Source organism: Apodemus sylvaticus, chromosome 8 (genome assembly GCF_947179515.1).
Source record: "Apodemus sylvaticus chromosome 8, mApoSyl1.1, whole genome shotgun sequence".
NCBI classification, from domain to species: domain Eukaryota; kingdom Metazoa; phylum Chordata; class Mammalia; order Rodentia; family Muridae; genus Apodemus; species Apodemus sylvaticus.
The window spans coordinates 774,860-799,305 of record NC_067479.1 but is presented as its reverse complement, the minus strand read 5'-3'; the positions used below and the strand labels follow the sequence as shown (position 1 = coordinate 799,305).

General features: G+C 35.6%; 1 protein-coding gene across 4 annotated transcripts in view; it reads right to left on the bottom strand.

The window, feature by feature from the left end:
- The window catches only part of Fgf14 (fibroblast growth factor 14), a 755,593-nt gene that overhangs the window by 40,174 nt on the left and 690,973 nt on the right, over positions 1–24,446 (bottom strand). The window lies entirely within an intron of this gene.

Here is a 24,446-nt window from a genome sequence, read left to right as displayed (position 1 = left end):
TACCAATATGAGGGTGTAGAAAACAGATGAAGTCCACATACTTCAGAAACAAAATGTGGAGGGTAATTTTCCCCTTCACTTTGCTTTATTAGCCAGGAATACCTTGGCCATAATCCCCCAGACTGTAACAACAACTTGTTTGATGATTGCAAAGGTTAACACAAAAGAGCAAACATCAAATACTGAAGAGTAGCATGCCCTGAGGAGACAAGCTTTGAGAAGAAGGAATGTCAAATTCTTGGTTAAAGCAATCCACTCAGAATAAATGAAGCCTTCAGGCTTGCTTTGCTGCAGATTCAACTCCCTTTAGCTCAGCATGGCACAGTGTGATATGTTAAAAGGATGGGGACTTATATTTTCTTATTTTCCAGATTGCGAGTGAGAATGTGAAACTGCAAGAAACAAAAACTAATTAAAATAGACTTCCCGAAAAACTTTAACATTCTTTTTAGCTCATATAATAAATGATAAATCTGAAAATCTGAATTAAGTGGACAGGTAGAGATAGGTTTCCATTTGTTTTATATTTAATGACATGAAATCTATGCATTCATATATCCAATAAGTATTTATCAAATTTCTAGCATGTACCTATTGCTGCTTTCAACCTGATGATACTTCAGTGAGTATAAATTTATTTAGTCTATTTTCTCTTAGAGAATATAATATGGAAGTGCTTATACTAAGAATGTTCTTGTTATGTGGTCTTCCTAAAATTGAATGATTCCAGTGAGATCACTTAAACTCAACCCAGCATTACTTGGTAAATAAAAATATTAAATTCTGTAAAGGAACTTGAAACATCAATGTGTTTTAACTAGATTAAGAATAAGGTGAAGAATATTTCTCAAAAAGGTAGCAGCTTGTGCTTGTACTGAGACAGAGAGAAAACATTTGAAATACAAAACATGAACAATGAAAACAGAAACCAAAAGCATGAAGCTAAGGATTCTAAAGCTTGGATTTGGGTCCTAGACATGAACTAAACAAGGCAGTTATTTTTTAAAAGTTTTTTGGTCTTTACCTAGTAATGAGAAAAAGATGTTAAATGTTTTAGGATAGGCAACATTTAAAAAGTCAACTGCAAGCTTGGAAAGCTATATCTTGTTAATCATGAAGAGCAGAGGAGAGCCAGATTGGATTCAAGGATTTGAGCATAGCTTGTGCAACACCAGGCCAGGAATACTGTTGTTTGAGGCAGAAATACATCATCAGTGGAAACAGGGAGAAATTCTGCACTGAAGATTTTGGTCAGTGCTATGTGTATGCATGCTGCAGTAGAAGTGTGGAAGTGGGAGTGGGACTTCAGGCACAGAGCACAGGGTCCTTGCTTGTGGGAATGGATGACATTTGGGATCTGCTCGCCACTGTTTCTGAAAGGTCAAATACTCAGTTCTTGAATTTGTGGGCAAAATAAAACTGAAACACGTAGCACAAAACTACCTGCTGTGTTCTCTCCTTTGATAAAGCATTACCTCAAATATCTATGGAGTATTTTCTCACAGTTCAGCATGCAAATTTTTTCTTCATATGTTTTATGATGGGGTAGATTTCAATTCTAGATTAGTTTTAAAAGCCAATGCACTTCTTAATGAAGAAAAATTACAGGTGGATTAACATTATTAATTACAAAACAATGACGTTGAAATTTAAAAGGCTGGAATTTGAGGAGAATGGTTCTGTAAATTTTTATGACTTTTTTTTAAAAAGAAAATTGTCAATCAATAAACAAAAGAGTTCCTTGATCTCCTATGAGATATAAATCATGAACGTTGTATTTTCAAAATTTTGAAGTGTAGTTTCAATGTGGACCTAACTTTGAGTGATTTATTAAGATCAGGATATGAAAGGAGAACTTTTTGTTCCTATTTCTTCAAGGTAGCAAACCTATTGCTTCATTTGACAATTTTTTATGTCTACAGTGTTGTAGTCTTTCAGTTGCTGGAAGAGGGTGGGTAAGGTGCTATCATTCTAGGCCTCTGAGAGCTTTGTTATCTGCTGTGTTCTCTCCTTTTATAAAGCATTACCTCAAATATCTATGGAGTATTTTCCCACAGTTCAGCATGCAAATTTTTTCTTCATATGTTTTATGATGGGGTAGATTTCAATTCTAGATTAGTTTTAACTTATAACTTTAATAAGGGAGAATCTTATATCAGAACTGTACAGCACATGTCTAGATAGAAACAAGAAATCCAATTCTGGGTAAGATGAAGGAGATCTTTAAACTTGATGCTATTTAGGTGAATTTTAGAGGGTGAGCAGGAATCAGACAAAAAAAGAGAGAAGATTACAGCTTTCTGTATAGAAGGAAGAGATGATGTGATGTAGTGTGAACTTTCAGCCTTAGAATAACATAATGGAAACTTGGATTTGTGCAATCAACTGAAGATGGAGTATGGATAGCCAGATTGATGACCAGATAGAGGCAATTGCTAGTACTTAAGGAGAGTACCTTAACAGGTGAATGTGGAACAAAGGAGAGTCAGAAGTAGGCTAATATTCAGTGATGAAAAGGAACCATGAAGCCACTAGAACATGTGAAACTGAAATGAATATCACAAAGTAAAGAATATGATATGAAAAGGCCCATGATTATAGTCATAGATGTTCTGAGTAGGGGAAAAGAGGAAATAGCCAGTTCTTTTCAATTTGTGTGTAGATGGGAGATTGTGACTGAGGATAGATAGGTAGAATATAGGGGGGCTTTTATTTCTGGGACTCAAAACAGTGATGGCGGTCATGTATCACTATGCTCTGATCCAAATTCATATAATGCTCAATAGTAGGAGTGAACTCTACTGAAAACTGTGGGCTTCAGTTAATATTAATATGGCAATATTGACTGAGTAGCAGTAGTGGTTATATTCCACTAGTGTGAGATAGTAGGACAAACTGGTAGAATGGATAGGGTGGGATAGTCACAAAGAGTTACATGACAACTCTAATTTTTGCTCAATTTGCCTGAAAACTTTAGGTTGATTGAAAAGTTTACTTATTCAAAACACATTTTTTTTAATGACAATATGAGTCAAAGTGAGGAAGTTTGCGATCTGGAGGCAGAGATATTTCAAACTCTGTAGAAGTTCCCTGACTAATGTCTGAATGAACTTCCCAGTGGGAAGTCTCTGTGGTTAGGCAGGAAGCAATATATTTCCATTAACCATTCTCAAGAACAGTATTTGAAAGTCTAGGCTTGCAGGCTTGTGAAGCAAAAGTATAAATTTAAGATAAGAGAGAAACAGACAGCAGCTTTCAGGCTAATGCAGCTTATCATTTACACATGCAAATGAAATTTTATTGGCAAATAGCCAAGCCCAGTAATTTATACAATCTTTGGGGTGGTGGTTTTTTGTTGTTTGTTTTTTCCTTTAGCTTGATTTGTTTGTTTTGGGTTTTTTGGTTTTTGGTTACCTCCATGTCAGCAGTAACAACTGGAACTGAACCCATAAACTTAACATATTTTCAGCTGAGTCCTTTCCATAAAAAAATAGTTGCTGGTCTTGTTGCTTTTTTAGATTGGTGCTAGCTAGATACATGTAACACATACAGAGTTCTCTCACTTTAAAAGTAAAATACTTATTCATGGAAGTAATACTTATACATGGAAATCTCTGACAATAAAATGAAATTATTCGAACTACAGCCAGATTGCCATGGGAATACTGTAGAATTAAGAAAAGATTGTAGAATTAAGAAAAGATTTTAAAGACATTTTACAATTTGATCTGCAACAGTAACAGTGTTCATATTGACTCATTAAGATAATCCAGTTACAGAGCAGAAAATGAAACATCTTTCTCTACATATTTTATTCTTATTTCAATTGTCCATTTGAAAATTCAATTGATAATAAATTCATTTTAATTTTTATCAGTGAATGTATAGAGCCACATTTCCAATGAAATGGATAATTAAATATATTAACTATTACCAGATAATCTGAATCATTTGTTTTTAGTTAACTAGAAACAACATTTAACAACATATATGATATTTATCTTCTCAGCATTCTCATGTACTATTGAATATGGAAGTAAAAATGAAATGAAATTTAGTCAAAAATCTCTAATTAAACTCTGTGGACCATGTGGAAGAAAACACAAAGTGGAAAGAAAGAGTTCTGGCAGAATACAGGGAGAAAAGTAATGTGGAAGGATGAAATAAATAAATTATATAAATGTCTAAAACTGTGCAACAATTAAAAAAATTGATGCAAAGTTTAAAAATATTTAATATGAGTTTATGTAAAAACAAATATTATCAGGAACCATTATGAGACAAGCCAATAACTAGTAGGTGATCTTCCTGAAAAGGTCTGCTTCAGATTATTATATAATCTGTAACAGGTTTGCCCTTATTAAGCAAGACCGTAAGAGATTCATTTTAGTAAAGATTCTTGCTATTGACATACTTTGCCTGTTATTATTAAACATATATATCACTAAGTAATAGAGCACCCCTTTGGAGCTGATATCTGCAGATCTATGATGTACTGTCTTGTAGTGATCCTGTATAGACAAATAGATAACTTCTTAAGTCTTAATGATAATCCTATAAGAATTCCTAAAATCATATCTGTGGTTATTAAGCTCTTTTATAGTGGAACTGCTAATAGTTCCTTTTCTGATAGTCAAAACTGCAATGAGAACTCTGCCAGTCTCCCAAATATCACCAGTTAATTGCTCTTAGTAACCAGACTTTCTCCTACTCAGATCATATTACAAGAAGTTGTAAAACAATTAACCAAATGTCATAAAAAGGGAACTAATGATTTACTATAGGTGCTAAGACAGAAGATAAAATATTGACTGGGTTTACCTATACAGAACTTCACTGATAATGTAGTTATGGTGTTTAAACCTTCAGTGAACCTATGGAGCTGAAACAGGTGATGGATGTTTAACCAAATAATTGCTTCTAATAAATATGCACATAAATATCCTCTGTTGTAAACTTCTATTTCAATTTATGATTTGATTTTTAGTGTAAATCAAATCATACATGTGATACCTGTGATGAACTTTGTAACATGTGATCACATATTCTGAAAGATGTATAAGTACTGAAGACAAAGAGAAAAGAGAATTTCCTCAGCCCACCCCCACCCCCACAGGAGAACTTTTTTCCTTTAGAAGAATTTTTCTCTTACTAGACTTGTTTCCTTTTCCCTACGTAGGATCTTTTGCTTTCTCCTTAGATAGCTTTCATAGGAAACTTTTTACAACTTAGTAATAAACAAAATAATCACTTCTCTAAGTGTACCTTTTACTTCCTACAACTTCTGACTAGAGGGTTGAAAGTTAAAGCTATGCAGTTCATGCTGAGGTAGTATAAAGGCTATTTACTTAATCCTTTGCTATTTTTAGGAAGAGTTGGTAAGCCAGAAACTGTAGTTTCTGGTCAAAGAGGAACACAGAAGGCAGGTCAGCTATAGTAGCAAGTGACTTAGATAAGTGAAATTTTTATTATACAGCAACCTTAAATATCTCATAAGTCAAAGTCTTACCCTCTACCGATGCTCTTTGCCCTCTGCTACCTCAAGAAGAACCAACAAGAAGAACACCCCCTCCACCGGGGCTGGCCCCTGGCAAAATGTCAAACTAGGTTTGATATAAATGAAGGTAGAAAAATAATCACTGGCTTGAGTAACACCATATATAGATAGCAAGGAAAGCTGAAGCTTTGAGGGCTTTGATGTTGCCTCAATTTCAGAATGAGCCCTTCTTCCTCACTGGTAGAACACCATTTTCATTAGTGGTCCATGTGCCCTCACTCTGGAAGCCAGCAGGACTTAGTTTAAACATTAAGTTCACACTCATCATAGAGTGTACTCCAGTAGCTAGCAAGATGTGGCAATGTGTTTTGACCATTAAAATAAATGAAAACATCTGTTTAGAAGCCTCATAGACAATATCTTCTTCCTTAAAAGAAAGCCAGCTCCCCTTTATCCTTTCCATCTTACTTTGGGATACTTCTCTGTATAAGAGTGAGTCTCTCAAAGGCAATCTCTCTGCATGAACTTGGAAGCATGTCTAAAACCAAGTTAAACTATCACAGATTTTAAACTTTTTTGCATGTTAATATAAACTTATTTTATGTGTAGTAGTTTCCTTGATTTGAAGGCACAGATATCAAAGAAAATCATTTGTATGTGAGAACAAATGTGTCTACAAGAAATGCAGGACCAAAGATGGAGCAGACACGGGGGATATGACCAACAAATGACTGGCCCAAATTGTGACCTATTCCATGGACAAAACCCAATTCCCAACACTACTAATGATACTCTGTTATTCTTACAGATGTTAGCATAACTGTCCTATGAGATGCTCCACCCAGCAGTCGATGGCAACAGATGCAGAGATCCACAGCCAAACATTAAATAGAGCCCAAAGACTCCTATGGAAGAGTTAGGGGAAGGACTGAGGAAACTGAAGAGGATAGGGACTCCACAGAAAGACTGAGTCAACTATCTTGGACCTTAGGGTCTCCCAGAGATACTGAACCACCAACCAAAAAGTATGCATGGACTGGACTTAGGCCCTCTTGCACAAATTTAGCAGATGTTAAGCTTGGTCTTCAAGAGAGTTCCCCAATAGTTGGAGATGGCGTTGTCCTTGAATCTGTTGCCTGCCTGTGGAACCCATTTTCTCAACTGGGCCACCTTGTCTGGCCTCAGTGGGGAAAGGTATGCATAGTCCTGCAGGTTTGATGTGCTAGCATGGGATAATGGGGGTGGGGAGACTCTTTCTCAAAGTAAAAGAGGAAAGGGCAATGGGGGAGGAGCTGTGTGAGGGGGAAATGGGAGGAGAGAGGAGCTTTGATCAGGATGTAAAGTGAATAAATAAATTAATGGTAAAAAAAAAAAGAGAGCTCAGATTTAATTACTGTAGTTTTACTTTGCTTGAGGTTAATTGTCTGCCCCACCCCTGTGTTTTGTAGAATAGCTATTCCATGCTCATTTAAATAGTGTTAGAAAAGAACCAAGTATCAGTAGAGCCTACATTTATTTCATATAATTGTCATTACCATTTGTTATGAATATTTTTGTTAAAAATAATATTTGCTGATATTCTGACAACAAAGAGTGGAAACATTCCAATGAACTATTTCTAAACAGTTCCATATCCCATTTTGCCTTATTAGTTTTCCTTTCTATTACCTCTAGTGGGTGGTGTGCCAGATTGGACGTTAAAGTATTTAAGAACCCTTAATAAAGAAGGTAAGCCTACAGTAAACACAACAATCTCTTCTGCACCCCCAGTCTTTGGATTCCTAGCCTATTTAGCTGTAGAATTGCTCTTGGGTAAAAGCTATAACTGTGGAAATGAGAGGACTGGATTTTTCATCTATTCTTCTTTACAGGGGTGGAAATGGAATTTAGATAAATAAAGGGACCTGCCTATATGTTTCAGAGGCTTTTGGTTATTTGTGGCTTTCTCCTGTCTCTAAATTAAATTTAGCAGCATCTAGCTAGCCTAATAAACTAAAGAAAAAAGGATTTCCAAAATAACATAGAACTCTCCTGTCTCTTCATCCAATTCAGCCTAAAAGTTAGGGTATCTCCAAATTTTTCTTTAAATATAATACTAATGCCTAAAAAGAAAAATCTACTTTTTGAGACAATGTTGAGTCATAGGGAACTGTTGTTGACAGAAATAAACTTGTGTGAAAAATGAACTAGTGCCAGAGTATGAAAGTCCTTTCCTTTTTATCCCCTGTATTTGGAAAATTCAGTACACATGTTTGGGGCAGTATGTTCACTGCTTTTTTGTTTGTTTGTTTGTTTGTTTTTGGATTCCACTTTTTATCAAAAGTCCTTTATCTAAGACTTTCATTTGCTTGATAAATTAATATTCACCTTATCAGTGTCAATGGTCAGATGTTGCCTAATTACATGGCAATGTCTAAAGTCACAAATTGTCACTTTATCAAGGAGAGCTAAATAAAATGGACAGAATATAAACATGAAATGGAGATTTAGAATGGCTTTTGTTTGTTTGTTTGTTTGTTTGTTTGTTTCAGATGCTTAGCACACTGTTCGTGCCAGTTCCTTGACCAAAAGCTATCAGTGACTCTAATTTATCACTAATGACTCTAATGCCTTTTGATATGTATGGTTTGTGATATTCTGAAATTGTCTTAAACAGCCACTTCATCCTTCCAATTATTCTTCTAAATAGCAGAAAGAATTTATTGAGTATCTATTTTAGGTAACTTACCTAGAAATATTTATTATTTTGTAAATTCTTCCCAATTTATATCTACTTCATAGCATGAGTGCTTTCTCATTATCATCTTTCCCTTCACAATAACAGATAATCTCATTATTTTTTTCTCCAATGTCACCAATACATGAGCCTACCTATACTGTCACAATAATCATAAACACATGTGGTTGCTTCCCAATGTAAGCATTTATGGCTACCTTATAATAAAGCTGCCTATACTCTGAATGATGTCATTTAATACATACATTTTTTTAAAATCTCTGAATCGCTGGGCGGTAGTGGCACGTGACTTTAATCCCAGCACTTGGGAGGCAGATGCAGGCGGATTTCTGAGTTCGAGGTCAGCCTGGTCTACAAAGTGAGTTCCAGGACAGCCAGATTTGCACATAGTACTTGCAAACTCTGTTTCATTGCTAGGTTTATTTATTTATTTAGATTAAAATTAATTTTCTGAATTATTTATGAAGAAAGCAATCTGACAGTCTGTGATAAGCAGGCATTGCTGTACAATGAAGCAAGCTGCTCTTAGGTGTTTGTACAAATACAAGAAAAATGTGTGTTCACAATGAAATGGATACAGGGGTGTGTATAGTATCTTAGTTCAAAATATTTTTTTTAGTTACATATTTTCTTTATTTACATTTCAAATGTTATTGGCTTTCCTCATTTCCTCTTCAAAACCCCCTATCTCAACACCCCCTTGTGCTCACCCACTCCCACTTCCCTGTTCTGGCATCCCCCTACACTGGGGCATTGAGCCTTCACCTCTGCTCCATGTAGGGCTGGAGCCATGGGTTCCTCCATGTGTACTCTTTGGTGGTTTAGTCCCTGGGAGCTATGTGGATTCTGGTTGGTTCATATTGTTGTTTTTCCTATTGTGACTATTGTGAAGGGTGTCATTTCCTTAATTTCTTTCTCAGCTTGTTTATCCTTTGAGTAGAGGAAGGCTACTGATTTGTTTGAGTTAATTTTATATCTAGCCACTTTGCTGACATTGTTTATCAGCGTTAAGAGTTCTCTGGTGGAATTCTTTGGGGTCAAAGGAATTTGACCTCCTTTTGTTGTCTAACTGCTCTGGCTAGGACTTCAAGTACTATATTGAATAGATATGAAGAGAGTGGGCAGCCTTGTCTAGTCACTGATTTTAGTAGAATTGCTTCAAATTTCTCTCATTTTGTTTGATGCTGGGTTCTGGTTTTCCATATATTGCTTTTATTATGTTTAGGTATGGGCCTTGAATTTCTGATCTTTCCAAGACTCTTATCATGAAGAGGTGTTACATTTTGTCAAATGTTTTCTCAGCATCTAATGAAATGATCATGTGTTTTTTTTCTTTGAGTTTGTTTATATAATGGATTATGTTGATGGATTTCCATATATTGAATTATCCCTGCACGACTTGGATGAAGCCTATTTGATCATGATAGGTGATTGTCTGAACATGTTCTTAGATTCAGTTTTCATGAATTTTATTGAGCATTTTTGCAGCAATATTCATAACAAATTGGTCTGAAGTTCTCTTTCTTTGTGGTATCTTTGTGTGGTTTAGGTATCAGAGCAATTGTGGCTTCATAGAAGGAATTGGGTAGTGTTCCTTCCATTTCTAATTTGTGGAAAGTTTGATGAGTCTTTGAAGGTCTGATAGAACTCTGCATTAAACCCATCTGGTCCTAGGCTTTTTCTTTTTCTTTTTTTTTTTTTGGTTGGGAGACTATTAATGATTGCTTCTATTTCTATTATGGGACTGTTTAGATCATTTATCTGTTCCTGATTTAACTTTGGTACCTGGTATCTGTCTAGAAAATTGTACATTTCATCCAGATTTTCCTATTTTGTTGAGCATAGGCTTTTGTAGTAGGATCTGATGATTTCTTGGATTTCCTCAGTTTCTTTTATATCTCCCTTTTCATTTCTGATTTTGTTGATTTGGATATTGTCTGTTCCCTCTGCTTAGGCTGGCTAAAGGTTATATATCTTGTTGGTTTTCTCAAAGAATCAGCTCCTGGTTTTGTTGATAGTTGGTATAGTTATTTTATTTCTACCTGGTTGATTTCAGCCTCGAGTTTGATTATTTCTTGCTTTCTACTCCTCTTGGGTATATTTGCTTCTTTTTTCCTAGAGCCTTTAGATGTGCTATCAAGATGCTAGTATATGCTCTCTCCAGGTTTTGTTTTTTTGTTGTTGTTTTTTGTTTGTTTGTTTGTTTGTTTGTTTGTTTTGTCTGCACTCAGAGCTATGAGTTTTCTTCTTAGCACTGCTCTCATTGTGTCTGATAAGTTTGGGTATGTTGTGATGTTGTGGCTTCATTTTCATTAAAATATAAAAAGTCTTTAATTTCTTCCTTTCTTCCTTCACCAATTTACCATTGAATAGAGTGTTGCTCAGCTTCCATGTGTGTTTGGGTTTTCTATTATTTTTTTGTTGTTGTTATTGAATACCAACCTTAGTCTGTGGTGCTCTGATAGGATGGATGGGATTATTTCAATCTTCTTATATCTGTTAAGGCCTGTTTTGTGACTAATTATATGGTCAATTTTTGAGAAGGTACTGTGAGGTGCTGAGAAGAAGGTATATTCTTTTGTTTTAGGATAAAGTGTTCTATAGATATCTGTTAAATCCATTTGGTTCATAACTTCTGTTAGTTTCACTGTGTCTCTTTTTAGTTTCGCTTTCCATGATCTGTCCATTGATGAGAGTGGGGTGTTCAAGACTCCCACTATTATTGTGTGAGATACAATGTTTGCTTTGAGCTTTAGTAAAGTTTCTTTTATGAATGTGGGTACCCTTTCATTTGAGGCATAGATGTTCAGAATTGAGAGTTCTTCTTGGTAGATTTTTTTCTTTGATCAATATGAAGTGTCCTTCCTTATCTTTTTTGATAACTTTAGGTTCAAAGTCGATTTTATTTGATATTAGAATGGCTACTCCAGCTTGTTTCTGGGGACCATTTGCTTGGAAAATTATTTTCAAGCCTTTTACTCTGAGGTAGTGTCTGTCTTTGTCATTGAAGTGGGTTTCCTGTGTGCAGCAAAATGTTGGGTCCTGTTTATGTATCCAGTCTGCTAGTATATGTCTCTTCATTGGGGAATTGAGTCCATTGATATTAAGAGATATTTAGGAAAAGTGATTGTTGTTTCCTCTTATTTTTGTTATCAGAAGTGGATTTGTGTTTATGTGGTTATCTTCTTTTTGGTTTGCTAAAAGATTATTTTCTTGCTTTTAATAGGATGTAGTTCTCTTTCTTTGTTGTGTCTTTGTGTGTTTTCCCTCCTTTAGTTGGAGTTTTCCATTTACTATCCTTTGAAGGGCTGGATGTATGGGAAGATACTGTGTAAATTTGGATTTGTCATGGAAAACGTTGGTTTCTACATCTATGGTAATTGAGAGTTTTGCTGGGTATAGTAGCCTGGGTTGACATTTGTGTTTTCTTAGGGTCTGTATGACATCTGCCCAGGATCTTCTGGCTTTGATATTCTCTGGTGAGAAGTCTGGTGTAATTCTGATAGGTCTGCCTCTATATGTTACTTGACCTTTTTCCCTTACTGCTTTTAATATTCTTTCTTTGTTTTGTGCATTTTTGTGTTTTGATTCTTAAGTGATTGGAGGAATTTCATTTCTGGTCCCATCTATTTGGAGTTATGTAGACTTCTTGTATATTCATGGGCATGTCTTTCTTTAGCTTAGAGAAGTTTTCTTCCATAATTTTGTTGAATGTACTTACTGGCCCTTTAACCTGAAAATCTTTGGTCTCTTTTATACATATAATCCTTAAGTTTGGTCTTCTCATTTTGTCCTAGATTTCCTGGATGTTTTGGGTTAGGAGCTTTTTGAATTGTGCATTTTCTTTGACTGTTATGTCAATGTTTTTTATGGTACCTTCTGCACCTGAGACTCTCTCTTCTATCTTTTGTATTTTGCTGGTGATGCTTGCATCTATGACTCCTGATCTCTTTCCTAGGTTTTCTAGCTCCAGGGTTTTCTCAATTTGGGGTTTCTTTATTGTTTCTATTCCCATTTTTTTAGATCCTGGATGGTTTTGTTCATTTCCTTTGCCCATTTGATTGTGTTTTCCTGTAATTCTTTAAGGGAGTTTTGTGTTTCCTCTTTAAGGGCTTCTACCCTTTTACCTGTTTGATTATGTTTTCCTGTATTTCTTTAAGAAAGTTATGTATGTCCTTTCTGAAGTCCTCTATCAGTATCATGAGATGTGAGTTTAAATCCAAATCTTGCTTTTTTGATGTGTTGGGGTATACAGGACTTGCTGTTGCGGGAGAACTGGGTTCTGATGATACCATGCAGCCTTGGTTTTTGTTGGTAAGGTTCTTGTGCTTGTCTTTTGCCATCTTGTTATCTCTGGTGTTAGATGATCTTACTGTCTCTGTCTGGAGCTTGCCCCTCCTGTGGGACTGTAAACCTGTGTCAGCACTCCTGGGAGACTAGCTCCCTCCTGGCAGAACCTTTGCATACCAGGTTGTGGGAAAGCTCTACCTCCCAGGTGCAGATAGCCACTGGAAGGACCATGTCCCAGCTGTTTCTCTGTTCCTGTGCTCTGTGTGCTCCTGGCTGGACCTGCCTTGGACAGTCACTGGAGAGACTCTAGGTATCTTTAAACAATCATGTCAGTTGAGGCAAAAATTTCACAGAGTAGTTGTAGAGTTAAAAATGTAATATCTTCTATTTAGGAAATTTTCTCATGTGCCCATGTGTTCAAGGTTCTTCTCCACTTTCTCTTCTATTAGATTAAGTGAACCTGGTTTTATGTGGAGGTCCTTGATCCACTTGGCCTTGAGCTTTGTACAGGGAGATAAGAATGGAATACCAATAGCTTACGCTATAAGATCAAGAATAGACAAATGGGACCTTATAAAATTGCAAAGCTTCTGTAAGTCAAAGGACACTATCAATAAGACAAACAGCAACCAACTGATTGGGACAAGATCTTCACCAACCCTACATCTGATAGAGAGTTAATATCTAATATATACAAAGAACTCAAGAAGTTAGACTCCAGAGAACCAAATAACCCTATTAAAAATTGGGGTACAGAGCTAAACAAAGAATTCTCAACTGAAGAATACTGAATGGCTAAGAAACACCTTAAGAAATGTTCAACACCCGTAATCATCAGGGAAATGCAAATCAAAACAATCCTGAGATTGTTTCACCTCACACCAGTCAGAATGGCCAAGATCAAAAATTCAGGTGACAGCAGATGCTGGTGAGGATGTGGAAAAAGAGGAACACTCCTCCATTGCTGGTGGAATTGCAAGCTGGTAAAACCACTCTAGAAATCAGTTTGGTGGTTCCTCAGAAAATTGGACATAGCACTACCTGAGGTCCCAGCTATACCTCTCCTGGGCATATATCCAGAAGATGCTCCAACATATAATAAGGACACATGATCCACTATGTGCATAGCAGCCTTATTAATAGACCAAATCTGGGAAGAACCTAGATGTCCCTCAACAGAGTAATGGATACAGAAAATGTGGTACATTTACACAATGGAGTACTACTCAACTATTAAAAACAATGAATTCATGAAATTAATAGGCAAATGGATGGAGCTAGAAAATATCATCCTGAGTGAGGTAACCCAATCACAAAAGAACACACATGGTATGCACTTGCTGATAAGAGGATATTAGCCCAAAAGCTCGGAATGCCCAAGATACAACTTGCAGACCACATGAAGCTCAAGAAGAAGGAAGACCAGATTGTGGATACTTTAATCCTTATTGGAAGGTAGATCAAAATACCCATGGCTCACAGCCAACCAAAAGACTGAGAATAGCATCCCAAATGTAGCAGCTAGAGAAAGGACCCAAGGAGCTGAAGAGGTTTGCAACCCCATAGGAGGAACAATAATATGTACCAACCACTAACCCCAGAGCTCCCAAGGATTAAACCACCAAAGAGTACACATGGAGGGACTCATGGCACTAGCTATATATGTAGCAGAAGGAGACCATTTCAGACATCAGTGAGAGGAGAGGCCATTGGTCCTGTGAAGGCTCAATGCCCCACAGTAGAGGGATGCCAGTCAAAAAAGTGGGGGTGGGGCTGGTGAGCAGGGTAAGGGGAGATGGGATAGAGGGTTTTCAGAGTAGTAACAAGGAAAGGGGATGGGATACCATTTGAAATGTCAATATCTAATAAAAAGAAGAAAAAAAGAAAAAACAAATAAACAAACAAAATGTAATATCTTGGCATTCTAATTCTGTTTTCAACGTGCCCTATTTATCTTCTAAGATAATTGTGATAATGAGAACTATAAACCTAATTCCTATAAATTTATTTAGAAAAAGTTATGACCATAATCTATGCAGATTATATAAAAAATAAAAACACCCAAAAATATCAGTCATTGGGAGCCAATAATACACTTTATGCATTATTATTTTAATTTACTTTTAGCATAAAAATGCTTGAAGAAGCCTTAAAAGAAGTCTTCAAAATCTTACCCCTAATAACAGCAAGTGACAAGGTTATATTTAACTTCATATTGTGGTTTAAGGATATAACTCCTCTTGTCCAATACTACCATATTCTTTAAAGTTTTAGGAAATATTAAAAATCTACCAAATCCAAATATTCCATGTCAATTGTTTCTTGTTTTACAGGAACATAAATATGGCCACAGGCTTGTGATAGCTTTAATGTTGTGATAGCTTTAAAAATTTGAGATAAATATTTTATTTAGTCGGGAGAAATATCAAAATGTTGAACACTTTTGAATGTTAGCCTGGATAGTAAATATTAAAATTCTACTGCCTACATAAAGGCTAGAATCAGACAAATGTTTATCAAGGTTTTCTGGTCAAGCTCTCAGAAAAATCCCTGTGTGCTTCATTTGCAACAAGCAGGTAGGCAATCCTTTGTTGGTATTCAGTTCATATTCTCAAGCCTTGAAATCAGTCAGAGGCTCCCTCCTCTTGGGAAATAAACCTTCAGGGAAGTCACTGAGAGAAGGACTGCCAAGGAGTGAAAACTGAGGATAAACCAGCCCAAACCATTGCTTTTGGATTCTGCTGATTTCAATTGACATTTTGAAAAAAAAAATGGATAAATGATCTGGGATGAAAAGACTGCTAGGCACTGTGAGATTTTCTCCAGCAAGAGGATTTAAACAAACTCGAAGAAGTCAAAATTCAAATCATTACACCATTTGACATGGCTTGATAAACATTTACAAGGCGGATTGCTTATGAGCAAAACAGTTAAATCATAAACCCCTACAGTAAATCAAACTTGGTAACATAATATTGTGAAAGAGCATACCCCAAATTCAGAATCAGTGGTATATGCTTGCACATGGACAACTTTTTTCATTGAACTATTCTCTTTTGGAAAATACACACATTTCAGGGTGATTTTGATATGCCTATAGCAAAAAGCTCTTAAATTTAGAATAACAAAACAAATTTTTAGGGGCATTGTGTTCAAGTAAAGCAAGCATATAATTTTCTTCTTCCTTTGCTTCTAATTATCCATCAAAATACTACTAGAAAGAAAATCTTAGGAAACAGAAGCTATTAGTGCAGTTCAGGCCACTCTGGTCTTCTGTCTGATTATACAACTCTGGTAAAAACAAAGAAACAAATAAATAAATGAACAAAATTAAAATAAAATTTAAAAGCCAACAAAAATTAATATCAAAGCAAAATATAACTTGTTGCTCTAAGACGGACTATTATTTGAGTTCCTCTAGTTAAAATGCAGGTAGGCATAGCATATAAATATAGTTTAAAAGTCATAATCACTCTATATTTGTGTGTGTATGTGTGTGTGTGTGTGTGTGTGTGTGTGTGTGTGTGTGTAAGTGCATGCATACACATGATTGTGTGTGAAAATTCAGAGGTAGTCAGTAGTTGAACTACCATTCCTCTTAACTGGTCATAATTAAACACCTGCTGTAAGCCTGAAGTACAGCAATTCGCACTGAACTGAATGGTCTTTGCGATTGTTACATTTTGTTTTTATTAAATCAGTCTCATGTCAGCAATCCCTCCTGCCAGGTCTTGTTTTTCCTTTTGCCCTGAGCTATGTTGTCAAGCTAGTCATCAAGTTGTTCACTAGCATGTTCTGACACAGCCATAGGTAATATCTTTTAGTTCTGCATCAAACACATACTGAGCCTCAGCCTCAAGCTCTCAATCCCATCACAAAAAGGTCATGGCATCTTTCAGACTACCAACTGTCATTTCTTCTTTTCATCATAAGGGAAGTCAAATTGCGGGTATGTAGAAGTATATAAGATGCACTAAGGAAGAATTGTAAACTGAGGCATGGGTTAGTGTTAGTAAGTGGGAAAGGCTGACTGACTGATTGTGGAGATCTGACATATTTATTACAGGTTAGTAGCCAAAATTATCTTTAGCTACATTGGCTATTTAAATAGCCATCCATTGCCTAAGAGTGTGTATTGCCTAACATCCTTCTAACTATTATGTACATTCTTTTGGAAAATATAAACAGACACCTAGCTTCCAACAACTCAAAAGCTAAAACTGTCATCAGCTTCTAATGTTTACAGCAGAGGCTTCCCAATAATACTGTAATGCATCTATCTCATATTTCCAAAAAGGTACTAGCAAAGTATCTTGGGGCAGGAAAGATGGCTCAGCGGTTAAGAGCATTGACTGCTCTTCCAGAGATCCAGAGTTCAAATTCCAGCAACCCCATGGTAGCTCACAACCATATATAATGATATCAGATGCCCTCTTCTGGTGTGTCTGAAGACAGCTATAGTTTAGATACATATAATAAATAAATGAATCTTTTTAAAAAAGAGAGAGAAGAAAATTATCTTGATTTATGATTGCCTAACATAAAATTCATGAAATTTTTATCAGATTGGAATATAGCATTTGAGGTGACCTAAATCTCCGTTCCAGGACCATGTTCATTGATGACTTCAGAATAAACTATCCCTTATTCCCTTTGACATGAAAGCTCTGCTTTCTGTATTGATAGAATATCTGTCCTAATGGTTCTGGTAGGTTCCAGATTAGAATGAATAGTGAAGTAGACAATACCTGTGATTATGGTTTGAATATATTACCTGTCACAAAATCAGAGAAATTTAAAGGTCTTCAGCCTATTATTTCCCCCCAGTGATTGAGATAGTAGGAAACCTTTCTGTGTCATTGATGGGTGTTAAAATAGTGACCACAAAATGGTGATTCTGAGAAGCACTTTGAGTATGTATGTGGCTAAAGCAATGGGATTTAACAGCATTTCGAAGATCCATTCTTTAAATTCCTTCTGTAAATTGTTACAATATTTAAATGTTAACATTAGACCAGGAATTGGGAAAGAGCTTTGTTTTATTTTATTAATTATTTTATTATATTTGTTTTTTTGTTTGCTTAAAACAGGATCTCTTTATGTAGTCATGGGTGTCCTGGTGCTATGTAGACCAAGGAAACCTCATATACATTATATTACATATACTATATTATGTATAGAATATATTATATATACAATATTTCTGCACCTCACATATATTGCAGAAAGAAAAATGAAGTAATAAAAAGATATCAATTTGAGCCCTGGTTTCTTGGTTGTCCTTAGTCTGTACAGTTTATCTACTCTGACACCACTGACATTTTGAAGCTGATTATTTTGTTTCAGGAGGTATCCTGTGCACTTTTCATTCAGCACTATTATGGCCTCTCTCTTTATAATATACCATTCTCTTCCCCTCTCGCCAAGATACCAAAGCAAAAATTGGCTCTAAACATTGCCTGAAGTCACCGTGAGGAGGCAAAATTACCTAGACCTAAGAACAACCTTTCTAAAGTTGAAGCCAGTGTTTGGGAACAAGAAAGAAAGAAAGAAAGAAAGAAAGAAAGAAAGAAAGAAAGAAAGAAAGAAAGAAAGAAAGAAAGAAAGAAAGAAAGAAAGAAAGAAAGAAAGAAAGAAAGAAAGAAAGAAAGAAAGAAAGAAAGAAAGAAAGAAAGAAAGAAAGAAAGAAAGAAGAAAAAAGGAAGGAGAAAGAAAGGAAGGAAGCCCAAATTTCCAAAGCATATTAATTGATTATGTGTAAATAAATTAGATTTTAAAAGGCAACTAATTCTGTAATCTTCAATTTATGTGGAGTTAAAGAGGCATCACAGCACTTTTGCAAGGAGGGATTAGTGGTTCTGTTATAGTAGCCTCAGCTATTGAAGGTTTGGAGCCCCCTGCCATTTCCCAGAAAACATTAGAAATGTAAACAACTTTGCCGTTGCTTGAGATTCAGATTACAATATGAAAAGGTAAAAGAACCTAGGTTTTGCTCTAAGGCACCTCTACACTTGATCTTAGCCAAAAGACCGAGAATCGATTCTAAGGCACCTCTAATTTAGAGACTTGTTCCAAACTACCAAAAAGAAGGATAAGGATTAGCATGTTAATGCTACATGTTAATTTTACATATTATTAATGAGGTTCTTAGTGAGGTGTGAGCAGAAACCTCTTCTGCAAGTAGATCCTTCAGCTATGTTACAGGGCATGTTCACTTTCCAGATAGGGATCTTTATTACACAATGCTGTTACTCTGCTTACTCCATGCATTCTTTCTCTTAATTTTCACTTTAGATGGAAGTGGAATTAATCACTATTAAAAACTCACACAAAAGAAAATCTGAAAATTCTATACTTGACCCACAAAATGAACCCATGATGGCATGATCCAAATTCTGAAGACCTAGGTCATTGGGATTAGGATAATAGCAGTAAAAAGCTTTGCTGTCTGTCTCTCTATGATTATATTAAAAGACAGGAATTGCTTCTCCCTTAGACATGCAGTTGAGTTATTTCTGTAGGTGAAGTGTAATAATTGACCAAAGGCACAATTTTCTACTGTTTACCTATCTGTTAAATAAATATTTAACCAGGAATAATCATATCTTGTGGAATCTTGAAGCCTCTTATTTCTTGAACAAAGTTATGGAGATTTCATTTCCAAACATTTAGGTAACTATAACAATAACTATAAAAATAATAGTAACAAAAAATAATAGTAACTGTAGAGTCAATGATCTGAACTATGATTTCATAAACATAAACTGTATTAGTTGGGACAATATTTTTCATATGAGATGTTCAGTAGTGAGTAAGGAGTTGTAGTATTTGAAAAGTGAATTGTAGAAGTCTACTATATACATTGGCAGATGTTCAGAGAGGCTTTGATGCTGTGTAGAAGTAGGTATCCATACTTTATCTACCTCCCCCTGTTCCTCTTTCTTTTGGGGCTTAATGAAGGTTTACATGAGACAGAAACTATGTTATGTGTTCACACAATGAACTGAAAAAGTCAATATTCTGCTCTCTAAAATTTCACAGACTATATGAGAAAATATCAGGTTAACAGACTTTAGAAATATATGCTCAGGGGCATAATGACAACGTAAACAAACCTACATAATACACACAGAATACAAGAAATACAAGCAGAAAGTCTGCTGAAGAGTATCCAAAACTGAGGAGAAATTCAGCTACATATCTAAAGTACTGGTATTAAATTAGTGATCAAGTTCCTTTAAGGGAAAATTTATTCTAGTCAAGAAGATAGAATCTCTGGTTTCTATAGGATGTAACATTCCATTTCAGTCAAGTCAATCACCTGGTCAAAACCCATCCCTAGAAAAGCAATGAATGGTAAGTCATGCCAGACAGACGGGCAAAATACTTAGCCCTTCAGTGAAATAATATACTTTTCCTTTCCAGAATTTCTACCTCCTAGGGCAGTCTCTTACAAGAGCACATCTGCTGTGTAAATCTGCCTATTTTTTTGAGAAAATCATAACCTTTACTTCTACCTGGTTTCCATCATGTTTTCCTTAGCACAATGAGCTTTATTTTTTTCTTTCTAAAGCTCCTCCTACTCATGGTTGACATACATTGACAGCTTAACTTAAGTACCTTGGCCTTTTATTCTTCTCTTCTCCATTTTCTTACTCTATATAGTGGTTGAAATTCGCGGCTTGTTCACGGTGGAGTGTTTTTGTTTTAGACCCTAATACATTTATCTTCAAGCTTTCATTTCAGTCTGTACTTAAATTCATCTATCAATGAAATGAAGAGCTCAAAATAGGGAACATGATTTGTTGAGTACCATCTGGTGACTGTGATAGGACTGCTCAAATTTCCAGTGACATTGGATTCAATAGTGTATGCCCCAAATTCATTCTTACATGGAACAACTATTAGGATAATAGCAGTAAAGGCTTTTCTGCCTGTCCCTCTAAAGTATGTTAACAGCCAGCAATTGCTTTCCCCTTAGACATGCAGGTAAGTTATTACGATAGGTGAAATCAGAATGAATTTCTTTAAAAGTGTGCTGGGCAGATATAATTAGTTGAGTTATAATGCCATCCCCTAAATTTCAAGATGAAGGTAAACAGAGTGATAGATACAGAGAAGAGAAGCCAGAGGCAGGAGTATCTGAGTGATCTAATCTACAAGCATAGGCTGCTAGTAAGAGTCAGCAGGAATCCAGGAGAGGCAAAAAGAGATGATTCCTGAGAACCTTCTGGGAGAATCAGTTTTGCTGACTTGTCTTCAAACTTAGGACTTTCTGAGTTATGAGATTTCTTTTTTGTAGTTGTTGCTCTTTTAAGACACCAAGATTATAGGAAGTTCTTTCTAACAGTACAGGAAAACTTATAGGACTAAGTGCTCATCAGAAAAATCACTCTAGTCATCCTACACAATCATACCATCCATAAAAGCTAACTTTTCTGTGATGACAGTGTTTAATCAGTACATAAATAAGATTTACTCTTCTCTGTGATTATCATCCATTTATTGTTTTTTAATTACAAGGTGTTTTCATTTTTCTTAATTTTTTATTTTATTTGATATTTGCTTTATTTACAATTCAAATGGTTTCCCCTTTCCTCATTACCCCTCTGAAAACCCTCTGTCCTATTTCCCCTTCCCCCTGCTAACCAACCCCTCCTCCCACTTTCCTGACCTGGCATTCCCCTACACTGGGGCATTGAGCCTTCACAGGACCAATAGCCTCTCCTCCCATTGATGTCCAACAAAGTCATCCTCTGCTACATATAGGGCTGGAGCACTGGGTCCCTCCGTGTGTACTCTTTTGTTGGTGGTTTAGTCCCTGAGCTCTGGAGCTACTGGTTGGTACATATTATTGTTCCTCCTATGGGGCTGCAGACCTCTTCAGCTCCTTGAGTCCTTCTTCTAGCTGATCCATTGAGGACCTTATGCTCAATCTATTAGTAGACTGTGAGCCATGGGTATTTTAATTCACCTTCTATCATCCATTTATTATTTCCATGCATATTTGAGATAAAAAATAACAGTAAAATATACAATTATCAATCTCCTTCAGTAGTCTAAGTTATTAAATATATTTTATCCATTTTTAGAAGATATTCATAATTGAGCAGAGACCTCCATATGTTGTATTAATCCTCAGCTTGCAACTTTATGTGTATTTGAGAATGCCTGTAGAGATGTTTCAAGTACTGATGCCAGAGCACTAACCTCCAGAGACCCTGATTTAATTGATTTGGATTGATCTTAGACACCCTTTTGTTTTTATAACTCTCTAGAAATGCAGAGATGTTACCCGGATTTAAAATTACTGTTATAGATCAAAGCTTTATAGACTACAGAATGTGAAGTAGTTTTTAAAGGCATGATAAATCAAATAAAATCTGAAAGTCAGCTCTAAATTTGTGATTCTGTCTTATCAAGGTATGCGATATTTTGCCATGTTTGATTATACTGGAAATTGGGGAATATTGGCAATAAAGGGTTGTGATCTATGACAGAGCAAGACCAGGATCATACTGAGCCAATATAGTAGCGAATAATGATGGGTGGTAGACAGAGTGGTCCAGCTGAACAGGTCTAAGAAAGAAGAGCAAAAGAAAAATTACTTAAGTAAGAAGAACAAAAGAAACATATGAATTGCCATTTTATCCTGTTGGGAGAAAATTGCTAGAATAAACCATTAACCAGGGAGGAGAAAATTGGTTAATTTAATCACATGTGCCTGCCAGAAGTATGCTGTTTTTCCACAATTTTAATCGTGAATTTAAATTCAATTATTTTTCTAAAAAAAAAAAAAAAAGAAGAAATACCTTTCAGCACAGAGAGGAAAAGATAATCTGTACAGACTAAAACCACTTTGATGTTGATATTTCTATTTCATTTTTACATAATTTAAAAGTATAGCTTTTTAACTGATGTGAAAGAAAATTGCTGAGGTCAACATGTGAATATTTTAATAACATCACAATTTTACATTCAGATAGGATAAAATTTTTTAATGATTAAAATCATATATCCTTAAAGATTTTATGCTCCAGAAAGACTAATACAAGAATTTTTAAAAGTGTATATATTCAAAACCTCTATGAGGTAAATTTTAAAACTTTTAATTTAAAAAAAATTATAAGAACAAAATAAGTAAAAAGATACTCCATGTTCATGAATAAGAGGATCAATATTACCAGTATGTCCATTTGTCTCATCTTATTCTATCAACTGCCAGGAGCTATCCTCACTTAGATCTTGATGCCAAGAAATCTCAATACCAGGAGCCAACCCCACGTAGATCTCGATGCCAGGAGATCTCCATACCAGGAATCATTCTCACTTAGATCTCAATGCGAGGAGCCATTCTTACTTAGATCTCAAAACCCCCTCCCCTTGAAGCTCATCTGTGGATAGGTTACTATAGCAACTCCTTTCCACTTCACCTCCTCATGACCCCCTTTATCATGCCAAAATTCCAGCAGCAATAACTAGCCTTTCCCAGAAACTCTGATAAACTGTTTCTAAGAAATGATGCCAGCCCCCTGAGATTGTTCCCCCTTGACCCCTCCCTACATCTTGCTTGCTTTCCTTTATATTGCCTTGTGTGAAAAATAAAATTTGACAACTTGATCAGAATACTGTCTTGCTGTCCATCTTTCGCGTCTCTTGTCTTTTGCCTTCTCCTAGGTGGTCTGGGGACCCTGTTGACTGTCCTGTGGGTCGGGACAATTAACTTTATGCACTCTCAAAATTCTAGCAAGTCAACTAAAAAAAAAACCAATCCTTGTCTTTATGTGGGAGAGAAAAGAAAATTCCTTAATAGGTAACATAATATTAAAGGGGAAATTAAATGTTTTTCTTTGTTTACTTTATGATGCAGTGCTAATCAACAATGTGTGTGGTATTAAAAAAAATATACCAATGGGACAGAACAAAGAAGAAAGGAATAAACCCTCACAAGCATAGTTAAGTAATCTTTGACAAATAAATAAACTCAATAAGAAATGTAGTTTTCAAATATGGTGTTAGAAAATTTGACATATACATGTAAAAATTATATACAAATTAGAGCAAAAATTTGAATAAATATGGGTCAAATACATATAAATTCAAACTCACAAATTTAGAGGATAACAGGAAAAGAATATAGATGATCTAAATAATGTCTAGAACTTTTTACATATGACAGAAAGCATTATTCATGAAAAATATAATTAACAGGCTTCTCTCTGGGAGATGGAAGATGGCTCAGTGAGCAGGAGCGTTTGCTGTCCAGGAATGAGGACTTGAGTTGGAAGGTACAGCCACACCTGGCCACATCTGCCTGTAATTGTGAGTACAAGGTATATGTGGTGGTTGTGGTGGTGGTGGTATGGATACAACTCTCTGGCCATCTAGGATGTCCAAAATGCCTGGAATTTGGTGAAATTCCAAGAGAATTTCTCTTATTTCAAGAGAATAAGACAGAATCATAGAGGAAGACACCTGACATTATCCCTCAACCCCAAATACAGAGAGACACTCAACACACATGCATTTGTAAGCATTTCTCTCTGTAATTGATAGTATTATGGGAATGTAAAGAAAGGTCAAAGATTGGGAGTGATATGTTTACCAAATTTCTGATAAAAGATTTTCATTTTAAATACACAAAGGACTCTTAAAAATCAGAGACAAGGAGACAACATAATTTTGAAATGGCCTAATGATCTTAAGAGTTCAAAACAAATAATTTATCAGAGAAGATCCAAATATTGGAAATAAACTTTTGTATTTCCTTAGGGAAATGTAAGTTAAAATAAGATACTGCTAAACACCAATTAGCCCAGATTCCAGTCTATACAATCTATCAAAAGTTTACTAGCATTTGATGCAATAGGTACCTGCATTCCTTGTTGGTAGGAATATAGAACAGTGGGCCCTTTTCAAGAC